This window comes from Neofelis nebulosa, chromosome 8 (genome assembly GCF_028018385.1).
Source record: "Neofelis nebulosa isolate mNeoNeb1 chromosome 8, mNeoNeb1.pri, whole genome shotgun sequence".
Lineage (NCBI taxonomy): Eukaryota > Metazoa > Chordata > Mammalia > Carnivora > Felidae > Neofelis > Neofelis nebulosa.
The window spans coordinates 78,093,928-78,112,619 of record NC_080789.1 but is presented as its reverse complement, the minus strand read 5'-3'; the positions used below and the strand labels follow the sequence as shown (position 1 = coordinate 78,112,619).

General features: G+C 38.6%; 1 protein-coding gene across 7 annotated transcripts in view; it reads left to right on the top strand.

The window, feature by feature from the left end:
• BICD1 (BICD cargo adaptor 1) overlaps positions 1-18,692 on the top strand; it is a 261,478-nt gene that overhangs the window by 1,127 nt on the left and 241,659 nt on the right. The window lies entirely within an intron of this gene.

Genomic DNA, 18,692 nt, shown 5'->3' with positions numbered 1-18,692 from the left:
TTTGGCTTTTTTTAAAGACTGGCTAATGTTTTGGAAGAAAATAATGGATATGCTTTGATGTCCTGTCAAGCACTCATAAGCATACACATACTGTTGAAGGAACTCAGTCTATTTTACCCGATTCCTGAAGCACTATGGGTAGCAACTCACTGGTTATAAATTTAAATGTACCCACTGTTTTTCAATGTGGCAAGACTTTATTTTTAGGTGCATTTTGGCATTTAAAGTGTTATTTCTAAATTTAGTATGTATTATTGAAAATGTTTTCTTATCATGTACTCACTTTTTCAGAAGGCATCTGTTTTATGTTGTTACAGTTAAAAAACATGGTTTATGACCTGTCTAAATGAACTTGCCTTCTAACTTAGTACATAATATGGCCAACACTTATACTTTCAGGTATGTCTAATTTTTATTCTGATGCCTAAAAGCTAACTAATAAACATACAGTGAACACCCCAACTAGACACCTGATCTTTGTGTATCAGGCTGTTAATTTTGAGTTCATGTTTTTCTTACCATGGACATGTCTGTTCTTAACAACAGCTGGGCTTACTGGTATTGTCCAACTTAGATTAGGTCTGATGTGTTTAAATTCAGTAATGCTAAACCTTGTGAAGTCAGGAAACAGGATAGTGATTGTAATTCTCAGAGTTGTTTTGATGTTTACACCTATCAACATTGCTTTGCCAAGACGAGGAAGTGCAAACCAGGCAGTGGTAAGCTATCACCTCCTTGATAAAGGAGGTAGACTTCATTTAATGAAGTATTATTGTTAACTGACCTTCCTACTTGATTTAAACAACGTTTCTAGGGATATTTCTGTGTCATTTGCACTTAGCCTGCATAGTAAACCATAATGCAATTGTCTTTGCCTTTACTAGACCATGAGCTCTTAAGGCAAGGAATCTGTCTTAATTTACTTTGCATCTAAAGCCTTTAACAAAGCCTAGCACAGAGTAAGTGTGTAATCAATATTTTATGGAAAAATAAATTTATACTGAAAGAAGGTACACCTTTATCAAACATTCACTAGTCAGTATTGGTTAGTGTCAGAGAAAGACTAAGAAAATTAGGAGGTATGGGAACTGTTATTGAAACACTATATTACTATCATCAACAATAATGGGGAAAATGAGAAAAAACATTTTGTGAGCATGGTATAACAGTGGTTTCTTAATAAAGAATGATACAAATAGTAGTTATAAATTTTTTACTTTAAAAATCTACGGCGTATTTTGTTCTATATAGCAGGAGGTTAATAAAAAATTTATCATGATTATTTTTACCAAATGATACTCATGTACATATGTATTTTAAGTTGCACTTAGCATAAATTCAGTATTTTGATTCCGAATGAACTGTCTTCAGCAATTACATACAATTTACTTTAGAGTAATAAAAATAATCATTATATTTGATTGATAGACTAACCTGGTATTTTTATTCTTTAAACATAATGTACACTTTAGTTGGGAATATTATTAAATGAGCTAAATCTGTCTCAATAATATTTCCTGTTTGAAAAGTAAATCCAGAAGAATTGTGCAAAGATATCCCAATGATGATATCATATAGAAGCCATTTTTGAAAGACATGTTTTATGAGTGCTCTAATTTTTAAAAGGGAAGTTTTGTTCATTTTCAGGTGCATATAGTAAACAATGTCACATTTTATCTGTAACACCAAGTATAAAAATCTTTGGTTTATTTCTAGGCTCTTTCAACAACTATGATTCATTTAAAAATAATTGGTCCAGTTTATGGGAATATCAACAGAGAAAGACTGTACTGTTTTTCGAAGTTGAACATTAGTAATTTGTAGGGTAGCAATATGGCTCAGGCTTTACAGGTCATTTTGTTTTCAAGAGTCAGCACCCAACAATGTTGCTGCCCTCCTTCCCAGGCTGATTACCGCTGTGACAATAATGGAAATGAGCAGCATTGCCTGAAGATGTTCAAAATCAAGACAATGAATTCCTGAATGTTTTTCTAGTTATTTCTTCCCTTAGTCTAGATTGCTTTTTGACCTGGCCTGACATCATTTAGAGCTCTGCCCTGTGCCTACATCACTGTCTACATGACCCAAAAGAACACACTTAAAAAGAAAAGTACTAAGGATATGAAAAAAAGAATGACTTCTGACATCGTCATTATGTTCTCGTTTTAATTATCTTTGGGGAGCTGGACAAAACCATATACCCGTTAGAATACGTGACCATCATTTTATAATTTCACAAGTAATGCTTGCTTCTCAGTGACCTGAGGGGCACCCATGCCCAGTTATGTCCAGATCCTGCTGATTGTATGTTTGGGATGTGTATAAATCAGCCCTGTGAGTGTCATTCAGGCCAAAATAGTGTTTGAAGAAGAGTCATAGTTCTAAAATAATTTTAAAACTAAAAATATACATACATTAAAAAAACCCTAGAATTTAAGTTTGTTTATATGTTTTTTGTTTTGTTTCTTACTTAAAAAATATTTGAAATTTAGAAAGTAGTAAAGTTGAGAAAGATCTCCTCAGAAAGGAATGATTCAGCATTCCTGATGGCATTTTAGAAAACATCCATGTGACATCTTTAGAAAAGTTTTGCAGCTAGGTTACAGTAGACTATGTACTAAGAATCTCCAACTCCCTTTTTTTGCTCATGTTCTCAACCCTGACACCAAGGATAGACCCCACTTGCTGAAGAAGCACTTTGTGGGCAATGGGCAGCTTTTCTTCCTGGCACCGATTTTATGATTTTTCAGGGCTATGGTTAAATCATTCAAGGAGTAAACATTGAACTCACACACTTTTTAGAGACTGTCACATTAGGGACCTGAGGAAAGCCATTAAATTACTTTGATTCATCTTTAAACAAAAAGTTTTTTCTTCATATGCTTGGAAAGATTGTTAGCATCTTGTTGTATATTCTAAATCATGAAATCATACTGTGGTGGGAATCCCCAGATTTCACTTCCCATTTATAAATAAATATAGAGAATGTTAATAATTCATTTACCTAAGCTAATATTTTCTTGCTCACTGTTTTTTCAAAAAAGAAATATTTATTTTTATTATCAAATTAATTAAAACATCTAAAATATATCAATGTAGGGTGCCTAGGTGGCTCAGTTGGTTGAGCATCTGACTTCTGATTTTGGCTCGTGATTCCAGGGTTGTGGGATCAAGCCCCATGTTGTGTGCCAAGTGTAGAGCCTGCTTGGGATTCTGTCTCCCTCCCTTTGCCCCTCTGCCCCTCTCCCCCATTCACGTGCTCTCTTTCTCTCTCTCTCAAAAAAAAAGAATGATACTTTAAAAACGTATATGCACATACATTTTTGGAAAGTATTTACAAACAACCGCAACAAACAACACCATCACTTTCAATCACTTTTCTTCCTTTTTTTTTTTTTTGACCTAATTGCTCTAACTTGCACCCTTCTTTTTATTTCAACTCAAAAATTTCATCTCTGGCAAAGTTATTTCTCAGATATCATTTAGCAAGTTATATCTTTCATCACACTCATTATGCTTGTATGAACATGTATGGTAACCATAGTTGGGCAATTTTTTTGGATTTGCATGCTTGTGAATATTCTACTATATCATTCCCTTAAATACAGTTGTACTTTATGGACATCGCATTCCAAATTTGAAAATATGATGGCTACTTGCATGTTGAAATATACTGTAAAACATAATGTTGTACCTGTAAATATGGCTTTGAAGGAGAGGAAGGCATGAAGAGATGCACTCACAATAATTCATTGTGCTGAAGGAGACGACATGTGAAGTCAAGTGGCAGGAGTTGAAATTGGAAAGTGGCAGGAGCTACATTTTGCCTTGAAGATGGGGAACCATTAAAAGGAAATGAAAAGAAACACTTTGTAACTGTATTTGGTGCCTTATATCTTATTTGATATTCAAAGTAATTCGAAGACTTACTGCTCATTTTTACAGATAAAAAATAGCAAAAATAATAAAGTGTTTAATTATGTACAAAGCTCCATTTAGGACTAGGCATTTTGCATGTCTTATCTCTGATTCTTACAGCGATCTTTTTATGAGGTAGATATTACTCAAATTATGCAGAAGAGGAAAGTAGGTTTTAGGTTAAGGATTCTTCTCAAGGCTGCCAAACTAAGTGGTGAAACCTGGTTTAGGAAGAAGCCCATTGTCTTCTCACTGCACCATACCACCCGGGAAGGTGGTACACGTCCGTCACAAGTGTGGTTTAGAAAGTCCCAGCGTTGGCTCTAGAGGGTGGATAGGAACTGTGCGGGAACGGTAGGGATGGTGAAGAGGGGTCACACCTAACAGCCCTTTAGGAGGCGTAGGGTGGAACCCAATGCTGGGTGACTAGATGTGGAAGGTACGGGAAAGAATACAGTGGAGTATTTTCTTAGGATGTGTCGAAGGTGGTTCCATTTACAAAGGAAGGTGCTATGGGGTAGAGCAGTTTTAGAGGGTAAGGTTGATGGCCAAGGCATATGAGTCCTTTTAATTCATGTTTTCTTTGAGGGGAGGCATAAGTTCCATGAGACAATCCAGTACTCAACTCTCAATTTAATAAAACAAATGAGTAATTTGTGCAATTAGTCACCATTTCATTCAGACCTAATTTCCAGAACACGGAAGACATGAACAGCTTAGCAGTGTTTTCACCAGTTAGTTTGACTGCATTTTGAATTAGGAGATTTGAAAATTAATAAACAATGGGCAAAGAAGCTGGGCTGACACAGCGAGGGCCCAGAGGTCAGCCTAAGTGGAAAACGGTCCTTGCTGACCTCTTCAGTTAGACAGGGGCCTGGGAGAAACACCTCACACCCCTTGCTGACTGAAAACTTGAAATTGCATTAGTGTTTTGTTTTGTTTTGTTTTTATTTGAGAGAGAGAGAGAGAGAGAGGGAGAGAGAGAGAGAGAGAGAGAATGTGAGCAGGGAGCGGGACAGATGTAGAAAGAGAATTCTAAGCAGGTTCCACACTCAGTGTGGAGCCTGACATTGGGCTTGATCCCACAACCCTGGGATTATGACCTGAGCTGAAATCAAGAGTCAGATGCTCAATTGACTGAGTCACCCAGGCGCCCCTTTTGAATTTAAGTTTTTTTTCCTTTCCTTTTTTGGTGACAAGAGTTTGATTGCTCCTTCAGAATTATGATTCTGTAATTACAACAATTTATGGCAACAATCCAAGTTAGGCAAAATCATATACAAATTAATAGTTTCTCCTTTCTCTCCTCCCAATTCTGTCTGTATTTCTAATACTTTGATGAGTATTCTTTTATACTTGTTTTAAATGTCTTTAAACATATAAATCCATTGACAGGGTTGTTGTTCCTATTCCTTTGTTTTTATAAAAATGGGGTCACTTTATACATATTACTTTGCAACCTGCTGTCTTTCATTTAATACTGTATCCTTTTAGAATGCAGATTTTTCTAGAGCAGAGCTACCTTTTTAAGGCACTGATGTTGCAAGTGTGAAGAAAATTGGACTGCATAGAGAAGAAAACCAGAGAATCTCAGGGAGGGTGGGTGACTCTGGGGGCTTGGAGGGAGCAGGTGGCCCAGCTTCTGTCCTGAGGATGGCTCTGGTGCTGAAAGAGAGAAAGTAAGTGCAGGCGTGTGTGAAACAAATGGATGGTGTTTGTTGGGTTGTCCTGTGGCAGGCCTGTGTGATAATACCAAGGAAAAAGATGGAAAGTCTTGTGGGTGAATTAGCAGCAGTTTTGATTCTTGTCTTCTTGGCTGATGATGGAGCTATGTGCATCAGCATAATAGGTGGCTAGGTTCCATGGCCAGCAAGAGCTGGTCCTGCAGTGTGACTGCATCCTGTCCATACTGGGTCTTGGTGAGAAGCCAAGATGATTCAGACAATTGGGCCTCTTTATGTTCTCCCATCTTTGCCCTGTGTTAGTTGAGTTTTGAGATAGTTGGTTAGGCTCTTCTACAGCACCTCGTATTTGGCATGATATGAAGTCGATGGGGATCAGTGGGTACAAGACAGGAGATTGTTTGGCAAAAGTGTTCTTCCTTATTACAATGAAAAAGAATAGAAGAATGACAATTGATACCTTTTCCTTCTGGGATTTAATTATTTTGTCTATAAAATTAAGGGGATGGGATAGATAATTTCTATGATTTTTTGCAGCTCTAAATTTCTGTGATGCTGTGTTTTAGAGTTACCTTGTCTACTTATTTTATCTACCTGTCCTTTACTTTTCAAATTCGTTCTAATTTTTTCTTTTTTTTTACAAAATACAGAATGATCTTCTGTAATTACAGTAATGTTTACCTAGCCTTTAGGGATGTGCATCAGCTGTTTTTGGTATTTTTGTCCCATCTATTTCTGCTCTGGTCACTCACTTCTAGCCGGGATAATCCACTTGTTTTCACACTTGTATTCTGTCTATTTATTTATTATATTTATTTATTTATTTATTTATTTTAATAATTCACAGTTTTCCTTTCTTTTGATACCTGGCCCAAACTCCTTTTCCTTCTGGATTCACTTTCATTCTTTAATCATATCTATATTGTTATAGAACTGATTCATTGAGTTTATTTCATTGACATATTTGTACTTGGCTTCAGAGAGCAGAACCATGGCCCAGTGGGTCTCTGGGAGCCAGATTTGGGGCCCAAATCAAGAACTAACAAGTACAGGTGTCCAATAATGGAATGAAGCAGCTTTCTTTAGGAAGTAGTGAGCTCCCTGTCACCAAAAAAATTTAAGGAAAGGCTAGGCAACCACATGCTAGAAACACTGTCTGGAAGGTTCATACTTAGAAAGGAGTTTATATAGAACGATCTCCAAGTTTCCCCCCAACCTAATCTGAGTTTTTTTGATTTTATCATTTCATGTGTTCCAAGTAATTTCATATGTTTATGTGTTTTTAATATGCTCTTCCCCATGACTAGATAACAGTGTTTCCAGCTTTGTTACATTTTTCTGTTTAATCTTTAGCATTTTGCTGTATTTCTGACTTTGAATATTTGGAATGTTTTCAAAGTATATCAAAAGTTTATCTTAAATTTGATTTATGTTTTGCTTGATTTTTCAGTAGGAAACATGCATAATAAAGAACTTAAGGTGACTATATCTGTAAATTTGGGGTAATATCCATGAAACTTTGTATAGTTTGAAGCTATATGGTTACATTGGGGGGGGTCTATAGCCTCTAGAGTATTTGTTTTCGTACACACACGCACAGTGATATATTTTGTCATTTACACTTAGTTCAGTATTTTATATCTGCACTGTCAACTGTTTTCATTAGGTAGCAATCTGAGTTTTTGTTTTGCTTTAGATTGCCCATGCCTCTTGTGTTTCAGTTATCCATTCAAAAGTTTGTATTGAGTGGCTACTATGTTGGGCACTATGCCACATGGTGAAGATACAGTGTTGAGCAAGACAGACAAGATGGAGCTGCCTGAATGGAGCTTATGTTTCAGACCTGGGAGAGAGTCCACAAACACACACAGTCAGGATGTGAGAAATGCCACAAGTGAAGAGATGGAGACTGGCTAGGGATGGTGTGATCAGGAAAGCCTCTCTAGGAGGTGATGGTTGAGCCCGGACCTGAATGATGAAGGGCCCATCCTGTGGAAGAAGGGATTTTGAGGAAGGGGTACAAGTACAAAGATCATTGAACTCTGTTTGTGGTTGTTAGGGGAAATGATGGGTCACCATGCCTTGTAAGTATAGCCATTCATATTTGAAAAGTGACCGTTTATAAAGTACTATATTTTGGATTAGATTTTGGGTCTCAGCATAGGAAGTGTGTAAGCAAAGCCTAAATATGCTCTTTGGGATCTTCTTTTGGAAGAGTTGGGTCAGAATCAGTGACTTTCTATACGGACTACTCATTAGGGTCATCTGGGTGATTTACAAAAATACTGCTGCCTTGACCCCATGATCCCACTCCAGCTTCCCCCCTGGGCAGTTCAGAGTCTTTGGGGGTGAAGCCGGGGCTTTGTTATGTTAACCCTTCTCCCCTTATAGGTACAGTTAGGGCTGAGAACCTCTCCTAGAAACTTCCAACTCTAGGACTAAATGACTATAGGAATAGAAGTGTTCTGTAAGAAAAGCTGGGAAGTTATGAGCTAATATGTAAACCTTAATTGACAGTCTTTTTACTTCTCCAGTTTCTGAAAACTAAAACACTGTAGGGGCACCTGGATGGCTCAGTCCATTAAGTGTCTGACTTCAGCTCAGGTCATGATCTTGTATCTGTGAGTTCAAGCCCCGCGTCGGGCTCTGTGCTAACAGCACAGAGCCTGGAACCTGCTTCAGGTTCTGTGTCTTCCTCTCTCTCTGTCCCTCCCCCACTCACGCTCTTCTCTGTGTCTCTCAAAAATGAATAAACAGTAAAATAATTAAAAACAAAAAACTAAAACACTGTAAAGCCTTTCAGAAAACCAACAGATATCATCAAAAACTTGACTGCGTTAGACAGAAATGTATGTTAAATGAGACTGTGTTTATTTTTATATACTCTAGGGTTCTTTAAAGTTTACTTTAAAAGTTGTCTTCTTTGGGGTGCCTGGGTGGTTCAGTCGGTTGAGCATCCGACTTCAGCTCAGGTCACTATCTCGCGGTCCGTGAGTTCGAGCCCCGCGTCGGGCTCTGGGCTGATGGAATCTGGTTTGTTGAATCTGGTTTTTTGCTTTATTCTGTTTGCAGTTGCTAATGCAAACTTTACAAGTTTATAAATAGAGAATTAAAAAAGAATTGCTTTGATTGATCTTTAACTTCTGGGGTTCTTTTTTTAATTATTAACGTTTATTTATTTATTTTGAGAGAGAGAGAGAGAGTGGGGGGAGGGAAAGAGAGAGAGGGAGACAGGATCTCAGGCAGGCTCCACGCTGTCAGCGCAGAGCCTGACATTGGGCTCAGTTTTACGAACCATGAGATCATGACCTGAACTGAAATCAAAAGGATGCTTAATGGACTGAGCCACCCAGGAGCCCCTGGGGTTATTTCCAATTGTTCTTTTGGTTATACATGCTCACTGTTTTCAAACAGTATTTTATGGAGAAAAAGCACTCTTCTAAAATGTAATATTTAACTGGTGTGTTTCTGTCTTTAAAATTAGAATTGAAAATAAGAAACCTGTTTACATTTATGGGAAGTACCCGGTGACAGCAATTTCCTTAAGAATGTTTTGTTGCAGTTTGGTGTGGGTCTGTAATGGAAGGTTCAGAATGACGGGTCTTTGTTTTTCTCTTGCATACTGCAGACTAATGTGGAATCAAATGCCACTGCTGAAGAGGCCTTATCCATCAATTTTTGAAATTGAAAAAGGTTTATATTATAACGGATGTGTGTTGTTGATAAGCCTGAGTGCCATTCTCTAGAAGGTTTTAGGAGATTTTTTTTTTTTTTTAAGTTGACCTCTGTGTGAGGTAACTAGATGGAGACAGGACTGGACATGACTTCTGTTGTTGAGCTGAAGATACTGTCATCTTGCTCATTATCTTTTTGGCATATACAACCATTTTTTCCCGCTTTAAATCACAATGTGGCTTGCTTTCTGCTAATGCTGGCGTGTGTGTGCAGAGCTTTTAAACCCAAAACCTCAAGTAAACATAATTAGGAAGGAAAAGCAACCATTACAGAGGGGAAGAAAGGGGTATATTGCACTTTATGAATACCTTTTGAATTGTTGGCTTTTTGGATTATTTAAAAAAAAAAATTGATACTGGGGACTCCTGGGTGGCTCATTCGGTTAAGTGTCTGACTTCGGCCTGGCCAGGATCTCACAGTTTGTGGGTTTGAGCCCCGCTTTGGGCTCTGTGCTGACAGCTTGGAGCCTGGAGCCTGCTTTGGATTCTGTGTCACTCCCTCTCTGCTCCACCCCCCCCCCCCCCCGCCCCCCGGCACTCTGTCTCCCCCTCTCTCAAAAATAGACAAACATTAGGGGCACCTGGGTGGCTCAGTCGGTTAATCGGCCGACTTCGGCTCAGGCCATGATCTCACGGTCTGTGAGTTCGAGCCCCGCGTCGGGCTCTTTGCTGACAGCTCAGAGCCTGGAGCCTGTTTCAGATTCTGTGTCTCCCTCTCTCTGACCCTCTCCCATTCATGCTCTATCTCTCTCTGTCTCAAAAATAAATAAACGTTAAAAAAAAAAAAAAAATAGACAAACATTAAAAAAAATTAAAAAAGATATGATACCGGTTCTTAAGTAGTGTTGGTAATTCAGAATTAACTATGGCTTAATGATCTTCTTTTAGTTAATATTTTAAAATAATTTAGGGGCACCTGGGTAACCCAGTCATTCATCGAGCCTCTGACTCTTGATTTTGGCTCAGGCATTATCCAGGGTTGTGGGACGGAGCCCTGCATTGGGCTGTGCGATGAATGTAGAGCCTTCTTGGAGTCTCTCTCTCTCTCTCTCTCTCAAAAAAAAAAGTCCACCTCCTTCAAAGAGGGGAGAACACATGGGCATACACACACACACACACACACACACACACAAACACAAAATAATTTAGAACTAGAACCCTAAGAGACCTCAGGGTGTCTGTCTTAATTACTGTAGTTACAGTTATATGTGCTTTGTTTTTTCATTGTAGCAAAATAAATAAAATACCTTTGCAAGTAACTTTGAAGTGTTTGGGATAATATGAGCTATTATTTGCTAGAATTGAGACCAAGATCTCAAATCCACAATTATATTTTTAGGCAATGGTCACAGTAAGACATTTCAGGGAAAGACAATGAAAAGAACTTTATACCCATGAGGTTTTTGTCATCATTGATCAGTTTGAAGTGAAAAAATTTTAAGTTGCATTTTTAAAAAAAGTTTACTTATTTTGAGAGAGAGGGAATGAGGGTGAGTAAGCAGGGAAGGGGCAGAGAGAGAGGGAGAGAGAGCATCCCAAGCAGGCTCCATGCTGAGAGCGTGGAGTGTGGAGCTTATTGGGGGGCTCAATCTTATGAGCCATGCATGACCTGAGCCAAAATCAAGAGTCAGACACTTAACCCACTGAGCCACCCAGGCACCCCTTAAGTTGTATTTTAATTTGTGATACCCATGTGATTTAGAAATTCAGAAAATGGACACCAGAGTAAATACTGTGAGCAGATCATTGCATAAAGCTAAATAATGGTTCATTCATTCTTCCCTACAATAATGATATATTTAGCACCTTCTATGTGTTAGGCATAGAACTGGATGCTGAGGATACACCAGAGAACAATTCCAACAGAAATCTTGGTGATGGAGGGAGACAAGGGGAGGGTAGTGTGGGGGCAATAAACAAAATGAGCAAGTAAAATAGAATGTTAGATGGTCCTAAGTGGTAGAGAGAAAGAGCAGAGAAGAGGGAGATAGGCTTTGAAGTGGGAAAATGTTACTATTTCCAATCGTGTGGTCAGAGAGAGGCTCCTTGAGAGGGATGGCAAAGAGGCCACCTGACTGGCTGGGATTGAGTGAGGGGGGTGAATAGGAAACGAGGCAGAGAGGGAATGGGGGTTAAATGATGAATCAACTTTTAGGTTGTTACCAGGACTATGCCTTTTGGTCTCAGTGAGATGGGGAAACTTGAGAAGGATTTGGAGCAAAGGAGTCACAATGCTCTTTTTCCCCACATTGAGATAATCTGTGCATACTTTCAAGTAAGACTTAACTTCTTTTTGGGAAAAGGAATTTAAGTTGAACTGGTAGCTCCTGAGATGTGACACATCCTTTTTTTAAACTCTCCTCCATAGCAAGTATTTAATAGATATTTATGGTATTGCATTGATTGAGGCTGGAAAAAAATGATAAAGTTATTCAGATAGCCAGGTATTTTATTTTCTTTTTAAAGAATATTTATTTAAGTAATCTTTACACCCAGTGTGGGGCTCGAACTCAAAACCCCAAGATCAAGAGTCACATGCTCTACAAACTGAGTCAGCCAGGTGCCCCGGGTAGCCAATTATTTTGAAAAGAGGTTGGATTAGACCACACTTTTAAAAATAACAATTTGTATCATGTCTCTGCCTTTTGGCTAAGATGAAATGTAAAAATAGCCATTTGTTTGATTGATTAAACCAGTTCACTAAAGAGACACTGTGCTGACTTTTCTGGTTCCTTGTACCTGAATCTTTAACTTTCTTTTATTCTCTCTTATTCTAGACCTTATGAACCATCCAGTCGAAGGTGACAGAAAGACAATTTCAACATTCTATTATAGATTCTGTGTTATGGTTGATATCCTACTTTCTGAGGCACTGGAATGGATGCTAGTCATTATTTCATTCATTTGTATATTAAAATTTTATTTAATATTTATTCATTTTTGAGAGACAGAAGGAGACAGAGCGTGATCAGGGGAGGGGCAGAGAGAGAGGGAGACACAGAATCCGAAGCAGTCTCCAGGCGCTGAGCTGTTGGCACAGAGCCTGATGCAGGGCTCGAGCTCATACATCGAGAGATCATGAGCTGAGCCAAAGTCAAATGCTTAGCTGACTGAGCCACCCAGGCACCCCTACATATTAAATTTTTTTTAGTTGAAGTATAGTTGGCATACAGTATGGTATAGGTTCAGGTGATTTAACATTTATATACATGGTGAAATGATTACCATGATAAATCTGGCCACTACCTGTTACCATGTAAAGTTGTTGCCTATTATTATGTATGTTCTTTACTGTACGATGTACACTGTATCCTCATGTCTTGCTTATTTTATAATTGGAAGTTTGTTTGTATTAAATATTTAGAGAGGATCAGCTGTATGATAAGCATTATGGTTGTTATACGAAAATGAGGAAGATACAGTGTCTATGTATTAAAAAAATTTTTTTTAAGTTTATTTATTTTGAGAGAGAGAGAGAACATGAATAGGGGAGAGACAGAGAGAGAGGAAGAGAGAGAATCCCAAGCAGGCTCTGCACTGTCAGAACGGAGCCCGATGTGGGGTTTGAACCCACAAACTGCAAGACCATGACCTGAGCTGAAACCAAGAATCAGGTGCTGAACTGACAGAGCCACCCATGTGCCTCGAAATGGTCTATATTTTTAAGTTAGTTATTTACTCTTGGTAGCAACAGACATGAACAAAGGTGATTATGATACTTTAATGGAAAGGTCATGGGCTTTTTTTTTTTTTTTAATTTTTTTTTCAACGTTTTTTATTTATTTTTGGGACAGAGAGAGACAGAGCATGAACAGGGGAGGGGCAGAGAGAGAGGGAGACACAGAATCGGAAACAGGCTCCAGGCTCCCAGCCATCAGCCCAGAGCCTGACGCGGGGCTCGAACTCACGGACCGCGAGATTGTGACCTGGCTGAAGTCGGACGCTTAACCTACTGCGCCACCCAGGCGCCCCATGGGCTTTTTTTTTAATGTTTGTTTCTTTATTTTGAGGGAGAGAGAGCATGTGTGCAAGAGCGGGGGGTGTGCAGAGAGAGAGAGAGAGAGAGAGAGAGAGAGAGCGTGAGAGCAAGAGAGAGAGAATCTGAAGCAGGCTCCTCACGGTCAGTGCAGAGTCTGAAGTGGGGCTCGAACTCACAAACTGCAAGATCATGACCTGAGCTGAAATCAAGTCAGATGCTCAAATGACTGAGCCACCCAGGCGCCCCAAGGTCATGGGCTTTTGAGTCAGAGTGCTGTGTGATCTTAACACTTAAAACTCTATGAACCTCACTTTCTTCTTCTGTAAAATAGGGAAAGATAATAACTATGGGTGTTAAAGAAAAATCCCTGTGAGGGATGTAGAAGAGTCCTTGACACATAGTAAACACCTGATAAATGATGGATGTGTTGGGGATGATGATAATAATAAAATAACAATAAAAACAGTAACGTATTGGCTGTGCTTGATAGGATACTGAAGTGGAGGGCAGCAAAGTTAACTTAAAAGAATCAGAGAAAGCTTCCTGATTGAGGCAACATGTGAGAGGGCATTGAAGAACAAGTAGGGCTTTTTCAGGCAGCTGAGAAGGCATAGTCGTTCAGTAAGATGGAAACCACCTGCAAAGGAGGGAAGATTGGAGGGATTGATGCTTCTCAGCTGTGGTGGCTGCAGTAGGTGGTGTTTGAAATGAGATAAGAGGTGGGGGGGTGAGCCTGGGGAGATGGTTTGGGGCCAGAGGGGGAAAGCTCTTCTAATGAGGTTGTCGGTCCCCACCAGCCAAGGCCTTGGTGCTGACTGTGATGTCTGCCATGAGAAGGCTCTGCCAGTGACAGCAGGCTCAGCCACCCTGGAGGAAGGTACCTCTAACAAATCAGGGGGCTGGAAATATCTGCTGTTTGTATGTGCTCTGTTGGGTATGTTTTAGGGTTTGTTTTAGCCTCATGGCTTTTTGTGAATCTGAGAGTGGCAGCTTCCCGGTCTTTTGCCGCCATTGTGGTCAGGTTGCCTAATTGCCTGTTAGTTTGGGCCCTCAGCTCCCACTGTCTCTTCACGGCATTGGGCTGGTGCTGCTCCTCATGGTCCTGATCTCTCACATACCCCTCGGATTCCTGACTCTGTCAGCTCTGAGAGCCACTAGTGTCCTGCAGTCTTGACATAGATCCTTAAAAAATTTTTTTTTAAAGTTTTAAATTTTATTTAAACCCAAGTTAGTTAACATATAATGTAATAATGGTTTCAGGAGTAGTTGACATAGATTCTAATCTGTTGGTCAAGTCTTTGGATATGTTAAGCTCTGTCCATACCGGACTTGAACATTCTCTGCCATTGGGTTTTGCTAATTAAATTTAATTGCTGTTTTCCTCCTGTTGTCTTTTCTCTCAGTTGCCATTGATTCAGGTTCAATCTTCCTTTTGCTTCTCCTCTGGGACAATCTCTCTTACAGCTTGTGAACAGGAGCAGGTCACTTATGGGGAAGTTCAAGAGCTTAAACTATTCTAATGCTATGAGAAAAGTCTTGAAAATTTCCAAGCAGGAAAATAATATAATTAGTTTTGTATATTTTTAAAGTTTATTTATTTATTTTGAGATGGGGGAAGGGAGAAAAAGAGAGAGAGAACCCAAGCAGGCTCCACACTGTCAGTGCTGAGTCTGTTGTGGGGCTCCATTCCACAAACTGTGAGATCATGACCTGAACCCCAATCAAGAGTTGGGTGGTTAATTGACTGAGCCACCCAGGCACCCAGGTTTATATTTTAAAATTGTGATTTTTGGTTTTTGGTTCTGGCAGTACAGTAGTCTAGGACCTCTGACTAACCCTTCTGCTGGAAACAAAGATACTTGATAACATATAACACTATCCCTTAAAATGCACAAGTGAATTGGCTATTTCGGAAGGATTCTCAGAGGCTAAAACTGAATTAAAGCGGAAACCCTTAGAACTAAATAGTATATCAAAGCTGACTTTGGCTTTGAGTGCTTTTGCTGAATCAGGTAAAAATGAGCATTGTTTCTGTGGCCTGCTTGGGGTAGAGAAAATAGGAGAGAGAAAAAGCTAATGTCCTTCTAAGTTTGAGGCCCAAAGGACTTAATGCTCAGTGTAAGGGACAATTGGATATATTGTCCTTCCCTACCTCCATCACCTGACTACATGAAAAATTGGGTCTTTTTCCTCAGATTTCATATTCCCCACAATTGGTTCTCACCATAGACTGCACATTGTTCACACAGAATGTATTGAAATCCAAAAAATCTTAAGATCCTAAAGTCAGAATTTAGAATGATTCCACGTTGGTCATGCCTGCAGACATCTGTCAGAAGCAAATACAGACCTGCTCTAAGAAACCTACTGACATGATAGGTTAGAAAGAATCAACACAGATAATATTCTAAAAAATATGAAGGGTGCCTGGGTGGCTCAGTTGGTTACGTATCAGACTCTTGATCTCAGTTCAGGTCTTGATCTCAGGGCCCTGAGTTCAGGCTCCATGCTGGGCTCCACACTGGGTATGAAGACTACTTAAAAAAAAAAAAAAAATTAAAAATAAATAAATAAATAAATAAATAAATAAATAAATGGCAAAATATACAAGGAGCAAGGTACCTTTGGCTCCACATCTTTGTCATTACCTTTTGAATTTTAATTTATTTATTTTTATTTGAGAGAAGGAGAGAGAGAGAGAGGGAGGGAGGGAGTCATAAGCAGACTTGGGGCAGACTGAAATCAAAAGTTGGATGCTCAACCGACTAAGCCACCCAGGCATCCCCTGGTCATTACTTTGTACTGTTAAACTTTAGGATATTTGCCTCACTGGTAGATGTGAAAGTTATCTCATTGTAGATTTGGTTTGCATTTTGGGGATTGTTAGTGAGGGTAAGCATCTTCTTAGATGTTTACAAGTATTTATGTTTCCTCATTATTGAAAGGGCTTTTTGTGTGTCTTTTGCCCATTTTTCTATTGGGGTTGTTTATGTTCTTTTTGCCCATTTGTAGGAGTATATCTGCGTTGTGTAGACTAAGCCTTCTCAGTCATATAAGCCAGAAATCTCTTCCTAGTTTGTGCCTTGTCTTTTGACAGTTTCTGGGGTGTCTTTGATGAGGAGAACTTCATAATTTTAATTTGGTTGACATTACTTTTATGTTGATACATTGTGTGTTTTTTTAAGTTTATTTATTTATTTTGAGAGAGAATGAGCGAGAGAGCTGTCAGCATGGACCCCGATGCAGGGTTCAATCTGACGAGCTATGAGATCATGACCTGAGCCGAAGTCGGATGCCCAACTGACTGAGTCACCCAGGTGCCCCTATAATAACATTCTTAATAGCTGGTGGAATACTTCTTCCTATTTTTCTCTTCTTTAGAACCCATTGGTTTTAGGAAGTCTTCTTTGCCCTCATTGACTCTTTGCTTTGATAGGCTTTCAACGTTTACAAGGAAACAACAAGTGAATGAGGAGGGCAGATCACACCATTTCTATCTCACCAGTAAGTGTTAAGGAGAAGGATGCCAAGTGTTTGGTTGTGGTTATCCTAGACTTTGCATACATTTTTATAAGCAAAGCAGGCAAGCTCCAGAAAAGGAACTAAATTTTCTAATTAGATGTTACTAGAAAACTTAATGGGATCTGTGCTCTAATTCTTAAGTCACTTGGGAGAAAAATATTATTTAAGGGCTTTTCATAAAGTATTAAAGATATAAGTTCGAATCCTTTTTTGGTTTTTGAGCAAGCACATGCATATTTCTAACTCAAGCATCTGGAATATCTTACTACCTGAAGCTCTGAAAATTCTTCCTTTGGTTATTTTCTTCTCATGATAGTTGTTGGAAAAACAAACTTGTAGACTACTTCCCAATTCACTGGTCTACTTAGGTATAAATAACATCATAATACCATAGAATTTAAAACTTTTATGGAAAGGGTCAGGTGAAATATTACTTAAGTAGGAATTAACTTATTTTTTTATCATTTTACATGATTCCATTTATAGTGTTATGAAAAATGTAATTGTTCCTCTTAAGTTGAAAAATTCGTAGTATTACTTTTGTTCCGATAGTTTTAAACCAATAATTTTCTCTTATGTTTATAGCTTAATTACATTTTCAAGTCACAATATTTGACCTTTTCCCCTTCATAATATTAACTATATGAAGAAGAAAAGTTCAGCAATGCAGCATTATATGGAAACTCCCTCTTTAACATTACAAAATAAGATTTCTCCAGTCCCTTTTTCTACCCAAATCCTTTTCTTTTCTTTCTTTTTCTTTTCTTTTTTTTTCTTTTTTCTTTTTCTTTTTTTTTTTTTTTTTATATTTTTGAGGGCAAGAGAGAAACAGACAGGTAGAGTACAAGTGGGGGAGGAGCAGAGAGAGAGAGAGACAAAGAATCTGAAACAGGCTTCATGCTCCGAGCTGTCAGCACAGAGCCAGATGCGGGGCTTGAACCCATCAACCGTGAGATCATGACCTGAGCTGTAGTTGGATGTCTAACCAACTGAGCCACCCAGGTGCCCTAATACTTTTCTTTTTTATCTTCATTTCTCCCCTCCCTCCATTGACTTTACACTAGAATTTTGAGGATTTAATGGATCGTTTAATGGATCAAATGAACTCTAATTAGGAGAAAATTCTTGAGAACAATTATTAAGTGTCAGTGTGGGGGAAATATTCCTAAGCAAGATTTGAAACTTGGAAACAAAAGACAGGACTGACACATTTGGTTACATAGAGATTTTTAAAAAAAAAACAAATGTGATAAACATTGTAAACAAAAGTAAAAAACAAGCAGCAGACTGGAAAGAAAATAATGCAGTGTGGATGATTTACAAAGATTATTACCCCTAAAGTACAGTTCCTATAGGTCAACTGAAAACAATGATACAGTGGAAAAAAGGACAAAGACTAAATAGACAAACAGGAGAATTTGCAAATAATCAATAAACATCTGAAAACATGCATGATCTTAGTAGTCCACGAATGCAGATTAATAATAGTGAGTTTTTTGGGATGCCTGGTGGCTCAGTGGGTTAAGTCGTAGCCTATTGATTTCAGCTGAGGTCATGATCTTAGCGTTATGAGATGGAACCCCACACTGGGTATGCTGAGCCTGCTTGGGATTTTCTCTCTCTCTTTCTCTCTCTCTCTCTCTCTCTCTCTGCCCCTTCGCTGCTTACTCTCTCTTTCTGTCTCTCTCAAAATAAATAAATAGACCTATAAAAAAAGAATAGTGAGTTTTCACTTTTTCACCAATCAATAAGAGTTAAAAAAAATTTTTTTAACGTTTTTTTCATTTTTGAGACAGAGAGAGACAGAGCATGAATGGGGGAAGGTCAGAGAGAGAGGGAGACACAGAATCTGAAACA